The 26,493-nt window shown below is 35.4% G+C and overlaps 1 protein-coding gene and 1 long non-coding RNA gene across 4 annotated transcripts in view; one reads left to right on the forward strand and one right to left on the reverse strand.

Annotated features, from left to right (window-relative positions):
• LOC143249765 (uncharacterized) overlaps positions 1-26,493 on the reverse strand; it is a 53,086-nt gene that overhangs the window by 14,109 nt on the left and 12,484 nt on the right. The window lies entirely within an intron of this gene.
• The window catches only part of LOC143249764 (unconventional myosin-Ia-like), a 224,206-nt gene continuing 207,330 nt past the window's right edge, over positions 9,618-26,493 (forward strand). The window contains exon 1 of one of the 2 annotated variants that reach the window (XM_076500153.1): positions 9,618-9,989. The gene's annotated coding sequence lies outside the window, so the exon portion shown is untranslated. The remainder of the gene's footprint in view (positions 9,990-26,493) is intronic. The other variant, XM_076500149.1, reaches the window with a different exon arrangement.

Raw genomic sequence — 26,493 nt, forward strand, 5'->3', positions numbered from 1 at the left:
TGTTTCTAAGTTGGACAACTGGGAACTAGCTAAAAAGCCAAAGTGTTCATCTTCCTTTTTCTTTTCCCAAGCTATCGAAAACGTGTGAAATTTTCGCAGTAGCTTTAGTGAGACAAAAAAATTTTAAGAGCACTTGGAAACAGGTTATCACCAAGTAGGGTAGTGCTTCGTGTAAGCTAAGAAAAACATAATTCTTGTATAAACGATGTTATCATTACCTCTTGAAGTTAGCTTTCCAGACATAAATCTGATGTTCTTTTAAAATGTGTAAGTACATGATGAAACGGGAATTATCAACCAATAATGGATGAACTTCAGATATGTAGAATACTCGATGCTTTGTACACTGTACATTCGGTGTTTTTAGGATCCAATTCGTGTATTATGAATGAAGTGAAAGACAATGAGTGAAAACATTAATACGTAGAATATTAAAATTTATACAAATTAATATAATACGCTTAATTTTGGTCTAGTGGAATGTCATAAAATAAGTAGTTTAAAACATTTTGTAAATGTAAAATGATCTAGAGATGACAATGCCAAAAAGTACAGGAACAGTGTACGGATAATACACAAAGCCATACAAAAGTCACTAAATAAGTAGCCAGATTTTTCCAAGAATAACTTTTATCTACAACTAGATGTTAAATATTTGTCAGCTGTGTGAATTTAAGTTTGATTAAAGGTATTTAAATTGACTGATGCTAACAGCCTTACAGTGGTAAAAGAGTAGCCCAAGAGTTGGCAGTGGGTGGTGATGACTAGCTGCCTTCCCTCTAGACTTACACTGCAAAATAATTTATTTACACTAAAAAAAGTTTTACATAAAAATAAGGTAGTAGTAGTGAGTATGGAAGTAAGGTAGGAATGGGAGAGTTCACATTACAACACTTGGTGGTTTTGATCCGATGAAGTCTCCAAATGGGTGTGGCCATCGTTTCTCTCATTGTTATTTTGTGTGCCTTTTGTAACATGGAATTATTTAAACTATTAAATCTGTCATTCACCGGATATATATAATCGAAAATTAAGCTACTTTGAGATTTGTTGTTTACTACGAAACAAATGTGATTTTCTTTTTCCAGTGTAATATATTAGTCGGTTCTACTAGCATCCTTCTTCATATTCAAAGCTATGAACATTTTCCAACGGGCATAACTGGTTGGTAGTGAATTGTTTTACTGTTCATTCCCATTGAAAATAAGGAGGCATTTTATTTGAAATCAGTGCCGTGTATAATACAAGAATAATTCTGATGTAACGAAATATTGTGTGTAGCAGGTACAGAATAAAACAAAAGGTAATTTTCAATAGCCGCGGCACTTGAATTTTTTTTAGGCAAGATTAGAGTGAATTTATCCATGAACCTTTGTTTCCTCTTTTTTTATTAGATATATTTTTGTGTGCCAGCATTACCAAATTGGGGGTGTGCGTATATCTGATTCAATTTTATTACTTACCAGGATCTTTTCCAGCTTACATTCAAATTGAAATTCTTTCAGATAAGATTAAAATAAATTGATCTACGGTAACTTTGTTCTCTCCTCTATGTACAAAATGTTCTCAACCCAAACCAGCCGTTTTTACATTATATTTTAAACACAATTTTTGCCAATGAAGTGACTAGGCTCTCTTCAATTGTAATACGTTAATGAAAATGCACCGTGTATCTGTTAATCAACGGTAATCAGAAGCTTGGCAGTGAACATGTACTGTCATTGCTGGAAGCTGTCAAGTAGTTTATTTTATTGTTGTTACAATCGCGAGTCTTAAAGCCAAACACATGTTGTATGTATATTTATGTGTATATGTAAAGTAGTACTTTATGTGTCCGGTTGTTAAGCCTACAATTTTTTGACCGGCCTCGACCTTTAGGCCCTGTTGAGAGCGTCTAAGGATCTTATTCGCACACCCTGTAAGTTTACTTAGAGGATCACTGTACATATACTTATCCACCTTTCACGCTTTTAGTTTTTGACGGATCTCAATCAAATTTCGCTATTATTATTAGGACGCTTCCTGAAGTGTCGAAGGGAGTTCAAAGTTTGGATTTACGTTACTCCTAAGGAGCTCCCATGTTATTCCTGTTCCATTTTACCGGAACCTTCGGGCACCATGAGTGGCATAGGAGGTTTAACATTTGTATTTGACTTCTATGTCATTCCTCAGGAGTCAATTGTCTGTCTTGTGCATTGAGCGAGTGTACATGTTAACTAGCGACACCCGACTGGCACAGCGTCATGTCTGCGGACTTAAAACGCTAGAAACTGTATTTCGATACTGGTGGTGGTCAAAGCAAGATAGCCCATTATTTTGCATTGTGCTTCATTACAAACAAACTAGCTATCTAATAAACGTAAATGTTTTCAGAGGATCTAGGTAATACAAGTTGTATTAAATCCTTAAAGTGTGCATTTATTTGAAGTTCGGCCAGTGAAAATTTGGATAAAAACAAATATGGTTAAGCCAGAATCGACAGAAAGGTAGTTCAGTAAATACGTATTTAATATTAAAGTTAATTTCACAATGGTGCTTAATATATTCCAAAATCAATTATCAACATCGACCTACGCAAGAATAACATAAGTTATCGTGTATAAGTTTTACAGTCTCACATTTTAGTACTGTTCTGTGTTATCAGATTTGAATGGGATATTTAGACAGTTTATTATTCTATTTAGGTACAAAAAACAACTAAATTAGAAGTGTTCAGTACAACGGTGTACTTTTCTTATAATGAAAGAGATGTATCATAGAACTACTAAAGGGTGAAAATGGTATATGTGATAAATTTCCCTATGGTGAGATATCATCTAAAAGTTGCGGAGACAACAGATAAATTTAATAGATAAATCGTTGTAAGAAACCGTGTCACATGTTTTTGTATTGTTTGCTTAGGTGTGTCATGTCTGTATCCAGTGGTAATTTGGGGGAGCGAACAAATCCCCTCATTCGCATTGGAGATTTTGCTCGCCTATTAACATTTTTTCACTGTCTTTGATGATGGCGTCTCATTATATAATTAATTTTGTACGCCTTGAGAAAATTTACTAGAAATGTTTGTTTTCAATGATGATAAAGGAAGCATTACATGTTTCTGATTTATTTATTTTTCACCCTGGGCAGTAAAGTTATACGTGAAACAACCCCAGCCCTGACTACGTGCTTGAACAAGTAACTCAAAATTTTGTTGTGGAATTACACAGTATTTTTATGTGTTAGAAAAACCTTATTAAAAAAAAACGACTTTAAATTTGCAGACCATATCACATGGTAATCTGTCGCTATAAATTCATTGTGTATCGGAATGTTTCAGAATTAAAACTCAAACAAAACTCAAACTAACGTGGCAGGGGTTTAGTCAGAGAGAGAGAAATCAGAAGAGTTCTCTCTCCAACTGGGGTGTTCAGGAACGTTGTGGTTCCTCTTCATCCCCTTTCGTGAATTGTTATTAGGAATAAGTGTTTTTTTTTGTTGTTTTTTATTTTAATTATTATTTTTTAAACTCTTTTTTTTTGGGTGGAGGATGTTTCTCTAAATGTTGACTTGTGTGGAGGCAAAGGCAGCACCGGAAAGAATGGCCGGGACCCGTCCCGAAAGGAAGAAGTCTAGCAAATGTCATCATGAATACAATTCAATTCAAATGGCGCGATTCAGGGTTTCAGAATTATATATGAAGGAGGCCAATTTCAATTTTCTACATAACACATTATTTGTCTATTCTTGCACTACACATACTTAGCATTATCGTGTTATAAGTGACATAATCTGGACATCCAGGCTAAGGCTATAAATAATAATATTTGGTATTGCATGTACGTTTTTAGGCAATACATCTTTTGCGATGTCAACGTCAGTCCAAGGACTTGTTACGAAATTGTTTAATTTTATGAAATGTGTGATTTTCGAGTGTTGTGTAATATATTTAAGTAGTTACTTTGTATCTCATAGCTCACACAATCTTATTTTAACAATTTACGATTATGAATTGGCTCATGAAAACATTTTTATTACGTTGATAGGACTAACGTATCTCTCAATTATCGGCGATAATCTACTTGTAGATGATTCAAGATAAGCACTATGACTGGTTAGTTGTAAATCACAATGGGCTATTTGTGCTTAGCCTACCATGGGTGTCGAAACTCGTTTTTAGCGATGCAAACCTACAACTTTACTGTTGTGCTATTGGGAAAGTTAGGGCTATTCGTTTCTAACCTTCATCTTTGAATGGTTCTGAGTTAACTCAACACACATTGAATATATTGGTTGTCAATCCATTTTAACAGGAAGCTGGTAGTCCTTGGTTCACCCCAGTAGCATAAGCGGTATGCCTGCGGACTCATGCCGCTAAAAATCGGGTTTCGATACTCGTGATGAGTACAGCACAATTAGCCTATTGGGAAGCTTTGTGCTTACTTCTAAACAAGGAAACAAAGTCCTTGGTTTGTTGTAGGTTGTGAAAGGTCGCTCCACTCTTAACCTGAGGGTCACAGTCCCAGCATGGCCAAGTAGTTAAGGCACTCGACTTGTAATCCGAGGGTCGCGAGTTCCAATCCCTGTCGCACCAAACATGCTTGCCCTTTCAGCGGTGGGAGTGTTATAATGCGACTGCCAATCCCACTATTCGTTGGTAACAGAGTAGCCCAAGATTCGACGGTGGGTGGTGATGACTAGCTGCCTTCCCTCTAGTCTTACACTGCTAAAGTAGGGACGGCTAGCGCAGATAGCCCTCGCATAGGTTTGCTCGAAATTCAAAAACAAACAAACTTTTGTATAATATTTACAAAAATTCCGAAAACATGTGACTGAGTTTGTTACATATGTGTTTTTTTAAAGGAAATAACGTACAGTGTTGCAGTTCTCATGCCTATTTCGCAAGATATTTAATATACCATAGATATAAATAACACTAGATCAGCCAGCCACTACTTTTCGTCATTGAGGAGTAAGTACAAATGCAGCCGCCTATGCTGTTTGCTGAATTTCGAAGTGTCAGACAGTGTAAAATGGCTGAGAGTGATTGTCGTCGATCTAAGTCACGACTCTAAAGAACGAAAGGGAACACATGCTATGCCATTAACTGGGATACCGTAACTAAGAGTCGAAGGCGGAAGGTATTAAATTCTAAAGGAGTTAAACCCTTTTTGACGTAATATATTAAGTTACAGTGGGTATCATTGCAGTGGACGTAGTGACGACATTGAACTGGCGTCGATGGTTACATCTAGTTTCAAAGTATATATGCGAGTCTTCTATTTTTGAAGATATTCCACTTACGTAAGTCAGCACGGTAGTTTGACAGATTTTCATTTGAAATTATGACAATATTAAGAACTCGCATAAGATCAAATAATCGTTCATGACATTCTAATGTCGCCTTCTGGCCAATCAGGCTATACGGAGACGCAGTCAAAATAATGTCTATAGATATAAGTTATGTGAACATTCACTTTTGATGTTATCACAGAGTGTCAAGGTGGAAGTTTATTAAATATATCACTCCGTTTAATGGACGAGAGAGGAAATTTGGATAATTTGTTTGGCTTAAGACAAGACTATTCTCATCAGTGACGTTGTCGCTTATCCGGGAAAATCTTCAAAGACAGGTCTAATACTGTCAGTAGCCCCATTCTCAGAATTACATGAGAGATTAAACTCTTGCAGGTGGCCCCTTCAAGTCCAGAATCCTTGAGCTGTCAGGGTCATCATGGTAAATAACCAGTATTCAGTACAAGTGACTCAAAATATTTTGTGTTACTTGAAGAACAAAAAACAACAACACGCATTAGTATAACCGTGATGCGTATAAAAAAAGAGTGTTTATAACAGAACGAACCAAGTTTTATTACAGTCTATAAGTGCGTGCCTATTTTGTTAGGCCCGGCATGACCAAGCGTGTTAAGGCGTGCGACTCGTAATCTGAGGGTCACGGGTTCGCATCCCGGTCGCGCCAAACATCCTCGTCCTTTCAGCCGTGGGGGCGTTATAATGTGACGGTCAATCCAACTATTCGTTGGTAAAAGAGTAGCCCAAGAGTTGGCGTGGGTGGTGATGACTAGCTGCCTTCCCTCTAGTCTTACACTGCTGAATTAGGGACGGCTAGCACAGATAGCCCTCAAGTAGCTTTGTGCGAAATTCCAAAACAAAACAAACCTATTTTGTTATATTTAATTGTAATATATGTGTGAAATATTAGTTAAATGTAATCGATGTATAAATGTTTTGGACATTACTAATTGTATATGTGCAAGTTCACATGAAATACCGTAGAAATGATTCTCATGTATGTACAACAAATATTGGACATATTTTACGGTATGCAGATTAGACAACGCCAGACTAATGAAATGGTAATGAAAAGTGATTCTTCTCATTTGTTTTTAATTATTTAAATACATACCCATAAAACTGACCTATTTAAGACGTATAACTTTATTAGCTCATGAAAGTTCATATAATTTGTAAATTTATAACATATTTTTTCTAGAGTCAACACGCGTTAATTATTTCATATCAAATGTAAACACTGTTTGCATACTTGAATCTGCGCGTGTCTTGTACTACACCGGTAATACATGATTTTCATGTAAAATAAAATGTTTTTCATAATTAAGTAACCTGACTTTGTCATATCGACATTCAAAGGTGACTCCCGCTATGGAGATGATGCTTGGTCTTTATGACAGGGTGATCTTGAGAGATACTGCTGTAACGTTAGCATTTCGTCCAAAATATTTTGTTCTGATTGTAGAATAATAAATCAGTGAAATATCTTAAACGGGGTTTCATCAAGATGACACATTTTCAGTATCATGAGGAATTTTTTTTTTATTTTTCGTTTGTACGATAATAAATTGGTCAGATACATGAATTAAGATAAAATAAAAGATGAAGGGCTGTAGCAAGGTTTTTTCTTACACTTCAAGCCTTTAATTATAAGACCTTTACAGACAGAAAATATTGTCCAAATTTGGATCTAATAAAGATTTAAATTATATATTTTACCATAATTTTGTTACAGGATGATTTAATGTACCAAACCATTTATTATATATATCCTCTTACATACAGTATGTATAAGACGTGGTATGTGTCACAAAAGTGATGTATGGGCTTCTTAAACATGTTAAATATCGAAATCCTCATTGCACGAAGAATGATAAATGTTTTCAAAATTGGAGATACTGTCAGAGTAGTTTGTGTTGTATAATTACCTCCAATTATTGACAGTAGCTGATCTCACGTCATTCCATACTTAACAACTTAGAGTCATACCTATAATTATCATTGTCGTGTTCTTTTAAGGCCAATGGATACACACTACAGTTACTGTCGAAATTGGGTGAAAGTCATGCTTGTTTGCTTCCGCCGTCATACTATTGTTTTGATAGGTAAATTGAAAAGGTTAGTTGAAAGAAGATATTATATAATGTTCGTAACAAGGTGTCGTTCCCATCGTTACTTCAAAATTTTTGTATGTTCGTCTTTTAAAAGTGTAAGGCTGAAACCTCGATTACATAACTTCCTAGCAATGGAAATCCCGGCATTAAAAAAGACTTTGGAAAGGATTCGTGATACTTTTCATTAGATTTAGTTCCACGAATCACTAGGCCCCTCGCTGGTACAGCGGTAAGTCTACGGATTTACAACTCTAAAATCTGGGGTTCTATTTCCCCGGACGGACTTAGCAGAAAGCCCGATGTGGCTTTGCTAGAAGAAAACATACACAAACCAGAAGAATAGTGGTGCCATACTTTTGAAGCTAAAATACAGTTTTACGTTATATAGTAGACACGGAGCAACTTTTTGATTAATGAAGTATTTTAGAAATCTTTAAAATGACTGGTATTTGCTTTTTTGGCAGGAAAAAATATTACATTTTCCAAGCATCACGTAATGGAACTCTTGGTGAAACCGCTTCTATTTGAAATTATTCAAAATGTCTATCATTATAACCATCCGTCTAGTAATTATTTGATAATTCATACTGGTTTAAGTTGATTGTTGTACTATTTATCGCTTCTTCTCTATGGGTATTAGGGTATATTAATAATTATTTACCCAGGAGGATCAGGTGCAAAAAAATCTCTTCCTCTTTCCCTAACTTCAGTTTCCAGCTACTACTATAATGAATTTGTAGTGCTTGAGGGCCAGAGTAATCCACACTCCGGCCGCTTTCAGGGCGATGTCCATATATTGTCTACAATGGTTTAATGTGTTTTTTATCTAATTATATGAAAATATTTATTAAATATGTATGTAAAACTAAATCTAAAAGTCTAGTGTTTGGTGGCCTGTTTAATTTCTATTTCTTAAATACATATTCATAAGAGAGAGGTACTTAGGACTATGTTCATCATGTACGTGGTATCCATCGAGGTCATACAATAAACCATCTTGATGCCAATGTTTAGTAAAATAATTTAGTGTATTATGCAAAAGTATATCGTATGTTTCTAAGTTTGGGTACTTGTGTATGAATGTAAATGGAGTGCTTCGCGGTACTTTATATGCTGTGGTGATGATCGAATACCAAACAACCAATTGTTTGGTACAACGCCCCCACGACTGAAAGGGCAAGCATGTTTGGTGTGATGGGGTTTCGAACCCTGGACCCTCAGATTACGAGTCGGGTGCTGGACCTTTTATTTAGTAAGGGTTGTAGTGGGCGTCTGTTTTAACTTTTTCTAAAATTTATTTCAATTTTTTTCACGACTCGCGTTTCTTTTACTTGCAGTTTCGTTAACTTTGCACTCGGTAACAAGAATATTTGAAAAATTATGTGACGCACTTAACACTCCTACGAAAAGACGTTTCTAGTCCTGATTTCTCCAAACCCGTTCCCCTGGCTGTGGTTTCGCTAGATAGTAGATAGGGACAGTGGGAATCTCGTTAATCCATTCATTAATGGATTTAAATGGCAATTTCATTTAAATACAAAATTATTAGCCTAATATTAATAACCTTTCATTTTGCTCTGGGGCCTATTAGGCCCCACTTTTCGTAGGAGTGTTAAAAAAGAAACACGATAAAAACGGAATATATTGAATGGGTGGACATATTTTCATAATAATTATTATTATCATATTAAGCTAATTTTTTTACATTTCAGCTGCCCCAGTGGCTCAGCTGTATGTTTGCGGATTTACAACGCTTAAATCTGGGTTTTGATACCCGTGGTGGGCAGAGCACAGATCACCCAATTGTGTAGCTTTGTGCTTAATTCAAAACAACAACAACGACATTTCAGCTATTAAATCTGTTGCCATTTTTAGATAAAACGGACACTCACGCGTTCATAGCTTTGGTGCTTAAAATCAGGCAAACAGAAAATAAGTAAGTTTGATGGAAGACTTTCTTGTATAATTATTCAATAAAAATATTATGTTTGCTAATGAGCATGTGTAGTGATTTAATGGTGAAGAATAAACATTTAAATTTGACAGTGAGTGAAGAAATGAGAGTTCATTTTTTGTCTTATAAATGTTACATTAGGTAATTCCCTCAAATGTATTTGATTACTTTGATGTGTCATATGTTTCAACTATCTGATACGCTAGACTATGTTCAAAGTTAATGCAGTATTCTTAACATTACACGTAACGTGAGATGCTTACTGGATGAGGCTCGTGCTCATGTAATGGTATGATCCAACAAGGTGGCGCTCGTTCTTGGTACTACGAGTTGTTGAGAAGAAATAAGCATTGTGCCGCGAAAACTGATGTGAGTGGCGTGTGTATTGTAGTGTCCTCTCACTGCAACGAGTTTATTCCTCGTGACATTTGATTGAACGTGTCTTTTCAATATGGCGCCTAATAAAGAGACATCTGTAAGAGTGTCGCGAGCCTTTCCTGAGAGAGTGTGAGGGATATTCTGTTTTCCTGTGTTACGATTTACTTTGTGAAGCGACTGTCTGGATACACTTCGAACAGCTACCAATAATGGGTTCCTAAAGCTCTACATGTCGCAGCTGCACGGACTAGGTAAGCAGAAAGTTCATGTTATAATGTTCATTGTAAAACGTGATGGTAAGGTTTATACCATCAATGGCTGTTTGGTATTATTGGCGGGTTTTTATGTAAACGTATAGGATAGACCGCAAGAAAAACTTCAGGACAGGTGAACTAAATGCAGTGTTTTGTAATCTCAGTCGTTCTTAGTATTTCAATATCAATTTGTTGAACCTTAGACTTATTTGCATCATTAAAAATGTTGAACAATACAATTAATTTTCTGTACCCAGAATTAATAAGAGCTGTTTTTATGTTAATTCAAGCTTGGAAAACAGTTTTTTTTTTTTAGTATAAAACAACATAGTGCTCATTGTTGCTCTGTAGTAGAACGTTTCTTATTCGTAGACTATCTGGTGTTGAAATTACAACAATTTTACAATAAATAAATAAATAAGTTGATATACTCGGTTAAGAATACTTCTAAAATGTATTTTCTGAACTTCCATTATTCCTAAGTTTGATTTCAAAGACTACTATATACCGGTAAACGCAGCTGTCTCTATTAATACTAATAAAACAGCTGATTTTGAAACGCTGAAATTTTTGTTAGAATTGAAGAGACATTAATCATATACCGCTGTATACTTGGCTACCAATCTTTGTAATATATACATCAAACGCGTTATCTAATTAATTAATGTGAAAATCATATTCTATAGATGTTATTCTAAGATTTAAAGTTGTAGTTGACCACATGTCTTGTTCTTTGGGTACTATGACGTTTCGACTTCGTATTTTGATGCTTCTTCATCTAGACCGAAACGTCACAAGACAAAGATAAACTATTTGAAGCCAATGTGTAGTTCTGTGAGTAGAAACAATGAACCCATTGTTTTTGGAGTAGGTTTAAGGAATACCTCGTTCTAAGGTTGTTGGCTAGCAGCTGAATTTCCTTTAAATTAAAATATTAATAGACCGTGAAAGATCTTACCCAAGTATGCATTCTTGTTCTAATAAGATTTATCTTGACTTAATCCATCAGTGCTCTGTATGTAAAATGTGCAAATATGTATAATAATATTCGTTTCTTTCTTTGGGATTGGAGTTTTATCATTGTTTCCTCTTGATTCAAGTGTTACAGTTTTGGATTAGGCACAGTGTTTCATTTCTTGCCTTATATTTCCCGTGTTTTAATATAGTAGTTAATTTCTATGAAATTTGAAGTGATAAAATATTTTTAAAAATGTTGATAAAATTCCTTTACTTTATTTCTAGCCTCGGCATATAGCGGAGCATAGAACAGCTACGAGTTTATTTGTATGTGTTTGTTTGTTTTTATCTAGTACAAAGTTTTACCTCATAGCTCCGTCATCTACTGACCAATATGAGATATAATTATATTTTTGGACTCGGGAGATCAAACTCTTTTGACTGAGTTATTTGATCACGCTCAATGTTTCAGATTGATTTTCCATAATCCTGAATAAAATAATTTCAATTTGAGGGTATGTTGGTGAAGGTCGTGATGAGTAATAAAAATGTATACGCTCGTCTCACGCTTGGTATTGATGGCCACAAAAATATAGGCAATAAAAAGGAAAAAGGAAAAAAAGACTTTTAGAATAATTTACTCTTACCCCGCCTGAAAGAATTTCAAGTGCCGCAGCTAGTGAGGATTCCATCTAGTTTAAAGTTTGAGTGTTACATGTGTCACAGAATTTCTTTTGAATTTAAAGTATTGTAATATACTTTTTAGTGTTACAGTTCAACTCGTTAAAAATTAGAACGTTAATAAATACTTTTTTTAGTTTGAATGTAATTAAAATGTTTGAAGAAATGTTACATTAAATCGTTTAAAGTTAGACGACCGCTTGTGCCAATTTTTTTTTCATTTATTTTTGTGTCACAGCAGTACGGCGGTATGTCGGCAGACTTCCAACGCTAGAAACGGTGTTTCGATACCCGTGGTGGGCAAAGCACAGATAGCCCATTCTGTAACATCGTGTTTAGCTTCAAACAGACCATTTAATTTTGGAGTGTATCATTTTATGAACATGTGTTCCGGTGCCAAAGTTTCTTCATTTCTATTAGAATTATAAATCATAAAGAAGCTTTAATGAGCTTGAATTCCATAATCTTTGTGTGGTAGTATGGAACTTAATGTGTTATGCTGTAGTTCTGTTTTCTAAAAATTTGGACATGTCAGTGACAGGCTCTGTAATATCTGTTTTTGTCTTCTTTAAAGTCATTAAATCTCTTTCATTTGTTTGCTGTTAAGCGCAAAGCTACGGTATGGACTATCTGTACTGTGCTTACCATAAACATCGAAACCAAGTTTTTAGTGTTATAAACTATCAGACATATTGCTGAACCACTGGAGGCCTGTAAAATCTGTTAGGAATGTTACGTTAGGTGATTATATTGTTGAAAATCTAGAATATTACAGTGTGGGAAGATATTATGATTTTTAGAATAAAACTTATTATAAGTTTGTTTTTTTCTATATATTTAAGATCTACGAACGTGTGTTGCGTAGTCTAACAGTGGTTTGGTTTGTTTTGAACTTCGTGTAAAGCTGCATGATGGCTATCTGCGTTAGGCATCCCTAATTTAGCACTGTAAGACTAGAAAGAAGACAGCTAATCATCACCAAGCATCGCCAACTCTTGGGCTACTCTTTTACCAACGAATAGTTGGATTGACTGTCACATCATAACGCTCTCACGGCTGAAAGGGCGAGCATATTTGGTGTGACGGGGATTCGAACCTGCGATCCTCGGGCCTTCCCCTGGCAATGCCGTGCCAGTCTAACATTGAATTTTCATGGTTCGTTCATTTCCTTTAAGCTTAACTTCCATTATGATTTTAGTTTTGTACTTTAGAATTACAGTGGTACATCGGTTCTCGAACGACTCCCTTCTCGAACAATTCGGTTCTCGAACATATCATTTAAGAAAAAAATGTATCGGTTGTCGAACATAAACTCGGTTCCCAAACCAAGCTGTCGTGGCCCGAACCCCCGAAATAACCCGACTGATGACCCGAACTACCCTTCGACCATTTTCGGCCCACACCAAGCTTCCCCAAAACATTTTACCCGCACCTGTCGCTCAGTCCACATCCGCTAAAATCTGCTGTGAACGTTCTCGCTTTTATTTTTGTTTTGTTTTTTTGTTGTTTTTCTAAACATTCTAATTAAATAAATCACCATGGGGTCAAAGAAGGATAATGAAAGCAGCAAACCAAAATAAAAACTTTGTAGAGTCACAATAGAGGTGAAAAAAGATCTCATAGCGAAGTATGAGAGTGGTGTTCGCGTGTCTGACCTTGCTACACAGTTTGGTATGGTGAAGTCTACAGTCTGCACTATACTGAAAAATAAAGTGGTCATCAAAGGAGCTGATGTTGCAAAAGGGAGTGACAGTGCTTACGAAACAAAGATCACAAACAATGGAAGAGGTAGAAAAACTGTTGTTGATTTGGGTAAACGAAAAACAGTTAGCTGGTGATAGCATTTCTGAGACCATCATTTGTGAGAAAGAAAAGCAGTTGCATGCTGACCTCCTGAAAAACTCCTCTGCAACGAGTGCTGGTACAAGTGATGCCTTTAAGACTAGTAGGGGGTGGTTTGAAAATTTCAGGAAGAGAAATGGCATACATAGTGTGATGAGAAATAGGGAGGGTGCCAGGCAGAAACAAACCTCATTAGACAAGGTTTTATTGAGAAATAGGTCCAGTGAGTCTCAAGCAGATTGTAGCGGTGCAAAGAGACAGAAGAGAGAAAGAACCCCAGAAGGAGAGTTACCTGATGTTTTTATGGAAGGTGACTCCCCTTCCAAACAATAATAACCCTCCTACTCTCCACGTTACTCACCACCTTTCACTCACGCCATCAGCTCTCCTCAGCACAGGTAAAGTGCAGTTACATTTTCATTTATTGTTTTTTTATTGTGTTTATAGTTTTTGTGGTTGACTTTATGCATGTAAGTATTATTATACATGTATAAATAAACAATATTTTTACTTAAAATGCTTCATAATTCGTAATTTTTGGAGGTCTGTAACGGATTAATTTAATTTACAGTATTTCTTATGGAAAAAATTGATTCAGTTTTCGAACAGCCTTCTGGAACAGATTAAGTTCGAGAACCGAGGTACCACTGTATAAACTAAAGTTATTTCAATATCATAGTAAAATAACATTCAAACATTCAGGAGTTACAAGCAACGTAGCTGCATTTATTTATTTTGATTACTTGAAGATTTAGTTTAGTTTATTTCAACTTGGGATATTACAAGTTTTTCGAACAGTAACTAGTAGGTTTCTGTTTCAGTTTTTGAAAAAACAAAATACATATATTAACAGACCGTGTATGGTAGAAAACTATAGCCTACACCAAACATTTTCAGTAATATTACTGTTTCAAGAGAAGAAACAGCGTATTGGTGTGTTGAAGGGATGCTTCGTATGGCCATAAATCAAGAAACGACGTGGGTTACATCATGTGAACTAGACACAATCAGTGTTTGATTTTGTGCTGTTTTAAGAAAGGGGATATATGCTCACTGTTGCTGTTCAATCAGTTGTGCAACAATACTTTAATCAGCCCTCAAAATCAAAATAATAACTTTTCTGCCTGTTTATTGTTTGAACAATTTCTCTTTTCCTTTCCTTGGAGTGGGACGTGAAAATTGAACGTTACATTGGTTGGTTACCTAGATCTTAATACAAGTACCTTGACAAGATCCCATTGTATGTAAAGTTCATTAATTTTTATGTGAAATAAGCAACCTAAATATCTCATGGGTTTCCCAAATTTCATGCCAGCTTTAAACTTTCCGTGACGATTTAAATAACTTAACTAACGACATTTTGAGTTAGATTGGACACCATTTTGTGAAACGATGTCTTATAAGTTTGTTTTTTCTGTGATGCTAAGAAGAACAACTGGTAGAAGAGAGCTTGCATGTGCTTATGCTGTTAGTTCTGTATTTCTTGGGAAAAAATAAGTTTTCGTTATTGATTAGCACAGCTGAGACAAATTGAACGCCTCGCAGGCCTTTTTAGAAATTGTAGCTATGTTATACATTGTTTTCTTGAAAAAAAGCCATTTTTTACTTATATAAATCATGTTGACATCGAAAAAAATGACCGCCATTTTTGTAAGTGCTAAAGCAGAGTTTCAGTTGCTTTGTTTTAAAGATTGAAATGGTTTCGAGAGTTGTTTTCATTCACGTTTTATATTATTATCATCTGTAGTAGTAACGTTTATCAGCTGGTTTGTCCTTGATATTATTAATTTCTAAGGATCTAATTTTACAGTGATAACACCAACCAAGTTAGTTTGTGTGTGTAAATTAGTTTAACTTCTCTATTACTCAACTTAATATCTCAGTAAGCAGTGTTTGAGAGAATCTCTGAACTTAGTCAAGTCGTCTGTTTCATGTGGCTTGTTCAACAACTTTGAATCTTGTTTTCAGTGTTCCAACCACTTTTGATCATAAGATCTAATCTTTATATCTCGTGCTTTATGTAGGCTTAATTCTAATATTTTGTAATCTTTCGCTGAAATGATCCATTAATTCGAAGTGGTGTTTATTATAATTTTCTTTAGCTTGCTTTTAAACTTTCAGCAGTAGCAGGTAATTAGTCCCTACCTATTTACACTTTTACCTAAAAATTCTGATAAATCTATCCTGTTACATTGCTCATCGCATTTTCATCTTTTTAAAGTGTCTTGCTTACAGTCCTTTAGAATTTTCTGTCAAATTGTGTAATAAATACAGACAACTTGTTTCATTTTCTTATCTTACATTCAACTTGCCCAGCAATTCCTGTTGGCTTGTTCCCATTACTTTAAATTTTACTGTAACATGCTAACTAATTCCAACTGACTTGCTTCCAACACTTCTTATCATGCCCAATTGTTCCAGGTATTTTTTTAACTCTCTACCTTTGATTTTTCAGTCAAGTTGCCCAGTAATTATTGGCGTACCACTTCCACTATTTTGCTGTCAAAACATGCTATTGATTTAAAATGAGTTGTTCCAGGTATTTACTCATCTCGGTGTCCATGCTTCCAGATGACTTACCATAACCATATCTGAAGCTTTTTTTCTTGTTATGCGATTTACATGTTACTTACATTTTTCTATTTTTATCCTTGTTTTCTCACTTGAATAAACACTATTCTAATTTAGCCGTGTCTGGGCTTGCATTTAAAACTTATGTTTAGTTCAGTAATGTTTATATTATAAAATAAATGCTGCTGCTACATATTTTGAGATGTTAATTCCACGTTATTTAAACACTTATATCTAATATAGCAAATGCAACCGGATAACTTAAGATTCTCACTATAAGTACGTAATACGTTTGCTTCTACTTAACGGGTCTTTAATAATAGACATTCTTAATGTATATGAAATTATTTACAAATATACACTGCGCGAAGTGATATCCGTGTTATTGATGGCCAATTCTGAACATTTTCTCTGCGTTAAAACTAAGCTGTTAGTACTCACGGATGTGAAATTGTATCAAAATGAAATAAAAATAAGTGCATGTTTTGTTGTAAGTGGATAAAAGGATAGTGAGATTGAGTGAAAGATTGCCATAGTAACAAAGAAATTATTCTTGTCATATGAACAGCGTTTTTTACTGTTCTATCAAGCTGATGGCTAACACTGCACCAGATTTCAGTATTGGTTGCTCTACCAGTCCCAACCATTAACGAAGTGTTCTAAATCAACTATTAATTATATGATACTAATTTCAAAACTAAACTTATTTATTACAAAATATAATTGTATCACTAAGACTAAACCTGACATTGCATTGTTATTTTGAAAGACAACTCCGTTCGCTAGTACAAAATATTTCCTAAGGTTATAAAGTTTGTTTTTGAATTTTGCGCAAAGCTACACAACAGCTATCCGCGCTAGCTGTTTCTAATTTAGCAGCAAAGAAGAAGGCAGCTAGTCGTCATCACCGCCCATCTCCAACTCTTAGGCTGTTCTTTTATCAATGAATAGTGGGATTGACCATCACAATATAACGCCCCATACGATTGAACGGGCGAGCATATTTGACGGGACAGGGTTTTGGAATCCGCAACCGTCAAGTTTACAGGTCAAATGCCCTAACCACCTGGCCATGCTGGGCCACGTTATAACGGTTACAAACAATCCCTTAGCGTGGGTGGTGGGTCGTAGTGTGATGCTAATTGGCTGCCTTCCATTTTGTCTTTAGGTCATATAAGGGATGATGATGTATATCCATAGGAGCCTTATCATAACACGAAAAAATGCAAATATAATATTGAATATTAACGTAGCCTAATAATATAGTACAACTCCTTGCCAGTATAATAAAGGAAATTAACAAATTGCATGTTTAAAATAATGAAACTTACGGACATAGAAGGAAGAGAGTTTGTACAGAAGCCTCAATTACGATCTGGATTGAAAGTTAAAAATTCAATCAAAGACTGTAGAGCTACAGACCATACTGACCTCAGCTGTCACAATACTCAAGGAGATAAAAGAAAGCTCTAGTCATTATTAATATGCTAGCTTTTCTCATTGGTTTTCAATTTGTCATTGAATTCATGAGTTACCATTAAAGGAAAAGCCCAAGACGGACAGTAGAAATAAATAAACCAATAAAACGCATGAAATGTGCATACTAAATTATTAATTATAACTTGAGACAGTGATGTGATGATATTATGAAAAACAGGGAAATTAATTTTTGTTTACTCTAAAAATCCCAAGATGTTTACCTCAAACATTTTTTGTTTGAGGTTATTTGTACCTCTTTAAAAAAACACCAATTCACGAACCTCCAAGTGTCACTGTGTTTATACTTTGACTTGTATTATTAATGTCTAATTTACATTAAATAATGCCAGAGGTAGCTCGTTTTTGTCAGTCATGATCCACACACATTACATTAACCTTCCAAAAATCAATAATTCAGTTTAATGGTAGATATTTGGGTTTTAATACTCGGTGTTTAAAAACTTGTAGTAATATCGAGACGAATGCTGGAACAGAGGTCTAGTTCGTATCGTCTATAGCTTAGATTGATTTAAACACAAGTATCGTGATGGTAGAAAGTTAACAGTGTTGTGTACGTAAAGTGACTTCAATTCTTTAATAAGACGACTGTTAACTGTATTCCTAAGTAAACACTTGACTGTGTTCTGTAAATTGAAATTGAAGGTTCAACATACAACGTAGTATTTGTCGAAATATACGTGGATAGCGTAAATCGGTGTATTTACTATAAACGGGTAAACGCAGTCCTGTGCCGTTTACTTCGTTATGCTTGTGTGTGTGTGTTTTGTCTTTCTTATAGCAAAGCCACATCGAGCTGCCTGCTGTGTCTACCGAGAGTAATCGAACCCCAGATTTTAATGTTGTAAATCCGTAGACTTAGCACTGCCCCAGCGGGGAACTTGTTATGCGAATTGCTTGTTTTAGTTAAAACTTTCTTGATTGGTTGACTGTGTGAAAAATGTTAAACTGTAATACGATATCGTAGAACAAGCTGTACATAATTCTAGCGAGGTTACAATCACAGCTTTAAGGACGATACGTTTACAAAACTCGTTTCTACGTTCGTAACAAATATTGCAAATGTTTAATGTGTAATGATTCTGTTATTTTCATATTGTCACCCCTATCTGTTTAAAGTTAAAATGTTTGCTTGCTTACGTCTGGAGAATAAAAATTCACCTAATGTTTACTGGATAAACAGTTTTACAGGTTTCTTGGCATGAATATGTATGACAGTGGAAACGCGTTGCATAAATTATTTTTGACGCAGTGCAAACCAGTTCTTCGCTTAATACTTGTAACATCGTCTTTTCTTGTACGATTCAAAATAAAAAGTTACAGAAAACATTGTCTTAGTTTTATACATTAAGTGGTTATATATATTTTTAGTGAAGTGTTTTAAATTAGTACTGTCAAAACGAGGTAACATCAACATAATATTATATCATAAAAAATGTACATTACAGTATTTTATAAAACATCTCAGACTGTTTAGCCGCTGTCCACTGCGCACTCGGTTCTATATTGTAGAATTTGATTTGTTTGGAATTTCGTGCAAAGCTACACGAGGGTTATCTGCGCTAGCCGTCCGTGATTCAGCAGTGTAAGACTAGAGGGAAGGCAGCTAGTAATCACCACCCACCGCCAACTCTTGGTCTATCAACGAATACTGGGATTGATCGTAACATTATGTCGCCCACACGACTGAAAGGGCGAGCATGTTTGGTATGACGGGGATTCGAATCCACGACCCTTACTCAGATTATGAGTCGAGTGTCTTAACCATCTGGCCATGCCGGACTATATTGTAGGGAGAGACGACAGTTACTAAAGTTTGGTAGTACATACTTTATCTGATACAAAGAGAAAGCTCTAGAGATGTAATCGTGATCTCCAATGATCTGTATATAATGACGGCTAGATAAAATAGATGTATAAACAAGAGGGAATCCACAATAGCTACGGCACTTGAAATTATTTTAGGCAGATTTATATTAAATTAGTGTATGCAACTTTTTGTTTTTTTGCTTTTATTTAGCTACATATCTGTGCGCCAGCAATAAGAAGCCGCGCGCGCGTATACCCGATTCAATTTTATTACCCGTCAAGTTCTTTACCAGTCTACCCTCAAACGGAAATTCGTTTAAGATTAAAGTAGTGAAATTTATAAGACCTCAGGCCTGATGAAATACATCAGTCGAAAGGGTTTGATTTCCTGAGTCAAAATCTGTAATCGGGTCTCAAATCGGCCAAGGGGTGACGGAGCTGTGAGCTGAAAGACTGTAGTTGGAAAAAACAAAATTCGGAAATTTTCTATAAGCCGTTATGCTGCGGCTAAAAAGAAAAACATTGACGTATGGGTTATAATTAGGCAAAACGATCTCGTGTTGATGGGTAGATTGATTAAGAGTAGCTATGTAATTAATAAGCAAGAACAAAGTGGTAGAAAATTCGTATGCACTTAGTGGAAGGAAGGCAGAATTTTTTTTCTTAGTTACCCGATATTATGCATAGGTCTTTCGTATTATCTGTATATCTATAGAAGTGTGTGTGTGCAAACACACCTACATAACTCAATAAATAGTTGAGTGGCAGCGTAATTATCGATTTAAACTCAATTACTACCATTATTTGATTGGTGATAGATTTTATAACATCCATACATTGTAAATTTTGCTTTGTGCTTGCCTAAAGTTATTTATGAGTGAGTGGAATTCTTTAAAATCAATACAATCTGGACAAAATGAGCACAGAAATAAAAGATTGATAAAGTATTTGAATGCTTTTTATCTGGTTAAGAAATAACAAATGCCGAAGACGGTAAGTTTCCGTCAAGAGGTATTAAGTAATTTACTGATATTAGTAATTCAACATGTTTTCTGAAGCCTCGCAGTATAGTAGAGAAAATAGTTACGTGAAAGCTTGGATGAAAATTTTCACTCCTGAAGCCTATACAATAATGATTCCAGTTCTTAACGAATTTCTGTAAATTTTACGACGTCTAACATATTTTACAGAAAACCTGAAGCCTAATCTTTACTAATCTCATATAGGTCGTCATTTCTATTCTCGCATCCCTTTCGTCATTCATATTATCAATACCATGTTTTTACCTTTAGCTCAAGTAAGTTAAAGTAAGAAACAAACAAACTATATTGGTAGATTTTGTAAAGTGAAGAATTGTAATAGTATTTCAGCTTGTGTACGCTCGAGCGACAGGTCTAGATTATCTTGTTGTTCATAAGTCCGTGTCCTTCCAGCAAATTTCCGTATAGGTCGATAAAGGAAAGCAATGGTGATGACGGCGCCTTAAGCCTCGCGACTGCGCGGCCACAACGACATTTTTCATGGTGCTAGTTCAAGGCTCATTAATTGGCGTGACGTGACCACTGCAGTCTCTTAACTTTGAAAGGGGTTGATAGCGACTTCAGAAGTCAAATCTTCGTTGTACCTGTCGTTTTCGGTTCCAGAGGAGACAAAAGCTCTAGTCACTAGGAGCTTGAGGGTTGGATGATATACTTACTACAGAATTGTTTTCAGAGCTCCCATCACTTGTGGTCTGTTCAAGCTTTTGGCTACATGCCAATTACGGGTAATTAGACCGCTAGTAGGCGCTACGATCCTGGGGATAGGGAATGTCCGTAACATTTGCTGGGTGGTAGGGTGGGCTTCATAGAGTTTGTCATAATTTATCGTTTCATAATTTTCATGAAATATAACAATTATATCCCCTCTATCAACAATAGAATCGTTACTTCTTGGACGATGCCCCTTTCATGTTGGCATGCTTGCTTTTTCCATAAAGTCCTCGTAACATTTTTGTTTTTGAATTACTAGAACCAACAGATCTTTCTTGTTCTCTTTATGGTGTAGATGTTGAAAATTAAACCATTCTTTAATATATATTCTAAATATATTTTTATTCAGCTAACATTTGAAACTTCTAGAGCGGGTGTTTGCCATGACCGTATTTATGGTTACATTCATGAACATCTCCAGGAATAAAGACAGTAAATTTATTAAAAATACAACAATGATAAGAAATAATAGGTAAATAAAGATACAACATTTTAATTTTATTTCAGCATTGTATTATTAATTCTTATCTCTAAATCTGATTTCTAATGGCTTAAACAAAACCGCGTTCTTAGAAATTGGGTGAAGAGGAACAACTTTACCCTGACCACCCAAGAGACAACCCCAAATAACCTACCAAGAGGGAATAGGATATAGCGCTTAGACCACTGCTATGTATTTTGTATCCCAGTCTGTCTGTTGAACCCTCGTATTTGAAAAAGGTCTTTCTTCGTCGGGACTGGTTATGGCAGATGTGATGTGGCTTCATACTGTAACATATTTTTGTTTATCTCGTGGGTTCTTAGAATTACGGACTTCACGTGTCCTATAGGTCTAATTCACTCACATTTCTATCTACACGTATAGTTTTTGCAAATGATGGTCTTATAAGCTTGTTTGGATGGATCACTGTTACGGCTGTCACGTGAGAACGTAGAGATGTTGCAAATTCAGTTTGATTGTGCCTGATTGGACAAGCATTTTGGTAACTAACAGAGAAGTGCTGTAATTTAAGTCATAGCAAATGAGATGTCTCGGGTTTGCCTTGGTCTTTATGTTGTGCTAGCGTTTCCATTTCCACACTCATAAGTTTTAACATACAGACATTCAACCTGGGAGATAACATGTTATTATTATTCCTCAGTATCTCTGCCTGTAAAATACTTGTGTGTTTGTAAATAGTGTCCTTACGTGAACGAAACTTGTTTGCACTTTATTGTGCATTGATCCGTTCTTATAAATATATTGGATAACAGAGCTACCCATAATCACCTGTTAATAACTTATTAACCTGATTTAACTTCCAAGGTTAGAGCTATTAGAAGGCAATTTTAGTACCATAACCGACATTTGTTTTTGTGAAGTGCAAGTTTTATCTGTTTTTGTTTTTTGTATTCTTCTGAACCTAAGTTAGAACTTTTTTAGAAAGGAAGTTTCATTTCCAACATAAAAACATGGGTTTATAGGAGGAGATGAGTACTGGAACAAAGTTAAAATTGGGACAACTGTACTGGTTCAGGAAATAAAAGTTCTCTTTCGGACGAATATTTTCCAAAATCCAACTCGGCCCTACGGAAAATAACGATCAGGCCTTCTCTTCAAGAGAATTAAATTGCAGCCTGGAATCTCTGGAACTGTTTGTCATGTTGGTTCATCTGGTGCTTCTGGTAATTTAATAAAATTACAATAGAAAATTATAATTTTGACTCTGAATATAATAATCCTGAGAACTTAAGGGGTATACAGGGACTCCAAAATGTTACCATAAGATACTCCTGAATCCAAATCAGTATACTGGCTAACCAGTAGGTGATGTTGCTAAGCGACGGCCCAGCGGGATATTTTTAATTTTATATGCTTCAGACATACTCAACTAAACATTGTTATTAGCAGATGGAAGACCATGTGCGTAGTATTTGTTATATTGTCTTCAGGAACTTTTACAATGACGTATTGGTTTTCACTTGCTAATTTATAACATTCCAACCTATGTTGATGACTGAATCTTTTGGTCTGTAAGGAGCTAAATAGAAAGTGCATCGCCAATCCTCACCTTCCTTGTCATATACAAGAAGTTTTTGGTCATCCTGACCATATTATGTTTGAAGTTTTACATAGGTTCTGTCTGATCATTCGTGACATGAAAATGGAATGTTACTTCAGTTTATTCTGCAGGAGGTACGATAACTCCTTTGGATGCCTCATCCTGCACATTCTACCACAGAAGGATCTAATACCGGTGGAGAAAAATGTCGTGTTGACTCAGAGTTATGGACGTCTTTCAAAAATCCCTTCTCCCTCCTTAACAGCGTTAGTCAAGATGTAGCTTCCAAATCAGAGCTGAGCTTACCTCGTGATTAATGGTGCTGACTCTCCAACAAAAAAGGTAAAGAAAATATTAACTGCTTCATCAAAAAAGAAAGGAACTACAGCAGCAAGATATTATGTGAACTGGCAAAGTTACAGAATATCTCCACCAAAGACGACCATTTGGGGTTAACTATCACAATAAGTTCCTCATGAAGTCTTAGACTACTTCAACAGCAACACCAGTTCAACCAACTCAAAGGTAGACAATATGGTGACAAAGAGCACCTATTGGGCTCCCATAAGGTAAAACTTTAGCTAAACAGATAGCTGCCTGAGTTCTGCTACAGAAGAAGGAAGACTTGAAAATTATACGATATAAATGGGTATTCTGACGAAATTAAACTGCTAAAAGACGAGCTCTGGATGACCAATGAAGATTTATCAGTTGTAAAAATGTTCTGCACCAGTTGTCAACAGAAGACTTAGGGTAAGGAGAACAGTTTATCATTTAAATGAATACATTGGAAGCTCCATCTGTCTGTATATATGCAAGTCTTGTAGAAACTGTTTTTGTGATAACCTACATAAAACTGGTAATTTATTTGGTTTTGTATAACATTTTTTATATTGTAAAATTCCATCTTGCATTTATTACTTTATTTGAATTCAATTGAATTCAATTGTAACGTTTTATTTGTGTAAAACTACGATTTACTTTGCTTTCATTTCATGATTTTTATGAGTTATGTTTTGTTAGTCTTGTCTGGCCTTTAAACATTTTTTAATAACCCGTGGCATAGGTAATGTTCTGTAAAAATGTTGTATTAATCCACGAGTTTGTTTTTGGTAAAGTTATTGTGCTTTTACATGAATTTACATTTCAAAATTATAGTTCTCAGTAGAAAGTTTACTATACAAAATATGATGTATTTGTGCTAGAGATTGAACAATGTTGCTATTTCAACTACAATTCAATGATTATAGATATTCACGTGTTATAGTTGTCTTGTATTTTGTAATAAATTTTCTCATAAGCATCCGAAGTTTAGTACAAAAAAGTTTTTTTTTTGTAAGAAAGGTCTGATTATAAGGGAGAATAACTGAAGTTTTCAGTCTGTGTAATTGAAATAAAATTTATGTTTTCAGAGATTTACAGTAAAATTGATTTATAAGTTTGGTAAAAGAAGGGTTACTCTATTTGAATAGCGCATTTCCAATAGGTATTTGTATTATGAAAGCTATGGACTAAATTACTACTATAAATGAAACACATTTGACTTAGTGATGTAACAGATTTACTGTTATACATTTTATTTTAATACTTACGTTTATTTCAGTTTGATTCATGTAACGTGTATTGTCAGATATGTATTTTGTAAGTCCTGCCTGCTCACTAAATTTGTAGAAGATTCTCGAAAGCAAGAATCAACAATACATGTTTTGCGAAAACACTACCGTATCTTCAAATGTTGAAATTTCGTGAATCTCACCTAATAACTATATAAACCGACGCACAGAGAGACAGAATGTAATATTTTTGGTCGCTACAGTCAGTATACTATAAGCATCGGAAGTTATACTCGTGATAAACCCATACTAATCGGAAAAGTATAGGTATTTTACCAGGAATATTTACAGATTTCGAACATTACGAACTTCAGATAATTAACGTCAAACGTTAGTATTTATACGAGGACATTAAATATCTTCGTCGGTAAAAAGTCGGTTTGTGAGCTGTATGAGACCAACCAAGAAAAGACACCTCGCTAGCTTAAGTGAGGGGTAACAGTACCAATTCAGAATTAGTTTGCTCGTTGTGAACCTCGACCATAGATAAAATTGATTTCTGTACTAGATAGAAAAAAAAACTTTCTTTTTACATGCACCAGAAATAAGGTTCACGTGCAATCTCAAAAGAAATAGACATGTTCCTTAGTGGTGGATGGTGGACCCGGCATGGCTGGGTGGTTAGGGGACTCAACTCGCATCTTAAGTGTCGCGGGTTCGAATCCCCGTTCTACGAAATATGCTCGCACGTTCAGCTGTGGGGGCGTTATTAAGTTACGATTAATCTCACTGTTAGTTGGTAAAAGAATAGCCCAAGAGTTGGCGGTAGGTGGTGATGACTAGCTGCCTTTCCTCTAGTGTTTTACTGCTAAACTAGGGACGGCTAGCACAGATAGCTCTTGTAGCTTTGCGCGAAATTTAAAACGAACACTAGTGGCGATGGAGAGGGATTTAACAACTCAAAAAAGTCGATGGCGTTTTGATGTTTTAGGGTTAACATGAAGTTATGTATCCTGAATTTCACGATATTATTTTTTCTTTCTCATATTTATTGTTTCAGTTCAGCTTAAGATATTTTAATTGTTCTTTCACTACTATTATAACTTATCAAACAAAAACTAATTATTATAACCTTCAGACTGTGCGCTTATATACCCACAACACATAACTTTGGTAATCGTTGTATTAATAATTAACCTGTTCTTTTGAGCTAAGATAGTGGCCACAGGCGAGTTATATATATATTTACTTTGTGTGTGTGTGTGTGTGTGTGTGTGATATACTTGTTACAACTCGTTCACCAGTTCATAATCTTTGATGTCGGACAGCCGTCCAAAAAACGTAAAATACTGTCAGAATTGGTCGGGGCCTGGCATGGCTATTCGTGTTAAGGCGTGCGACTCGTAATCTGAGTGTCGCGGGTTCGCATCCCGGTCGCGCCAAACATGCTCGCCCTTTCAGCCGTGGGGGCGTTATAATGTGATGGTCAATCCAACTATTCGTTGGTAAAAGAGTAGCCCAACAGTTGGCGGTGGGTGGTGATGACTAGCTGCCTTTCCTCTAGTCTTGCACTGCTAAATTAGGGACGGTTAGCACAGATAGCTCTCGAGTAGCTTTGTGCGAAATTCAAAAACAAACAAACAAACAGAATTGGTCGGTTACTACTTTTTTGTTGTTATAAACAATATAATAAAATAATCTCGTTTTTTTACATGCTTTTCAGACGTTTACTTACTTTTTCTGATTTAGTTGTAACCAACATCAGAGGAATATATGTAAGGATAAACCAAAATGGAAG

The sequence above is a fragment of the Tachypleus tridentatus genome, chromosome 4, assembly GCF_004210375.1.
Source record: "Tachypleus tridentatus isolate NWPU-2018 chromosome 4, ASM421037v1, whole genome shotgun sequence".
Lineage (NCBI taxonomy): Eukaryota > Metazoa > Arthropoda > Merostomata > Xiphosura > Limulidae > Tachypleus > Tachypleus tridentatus.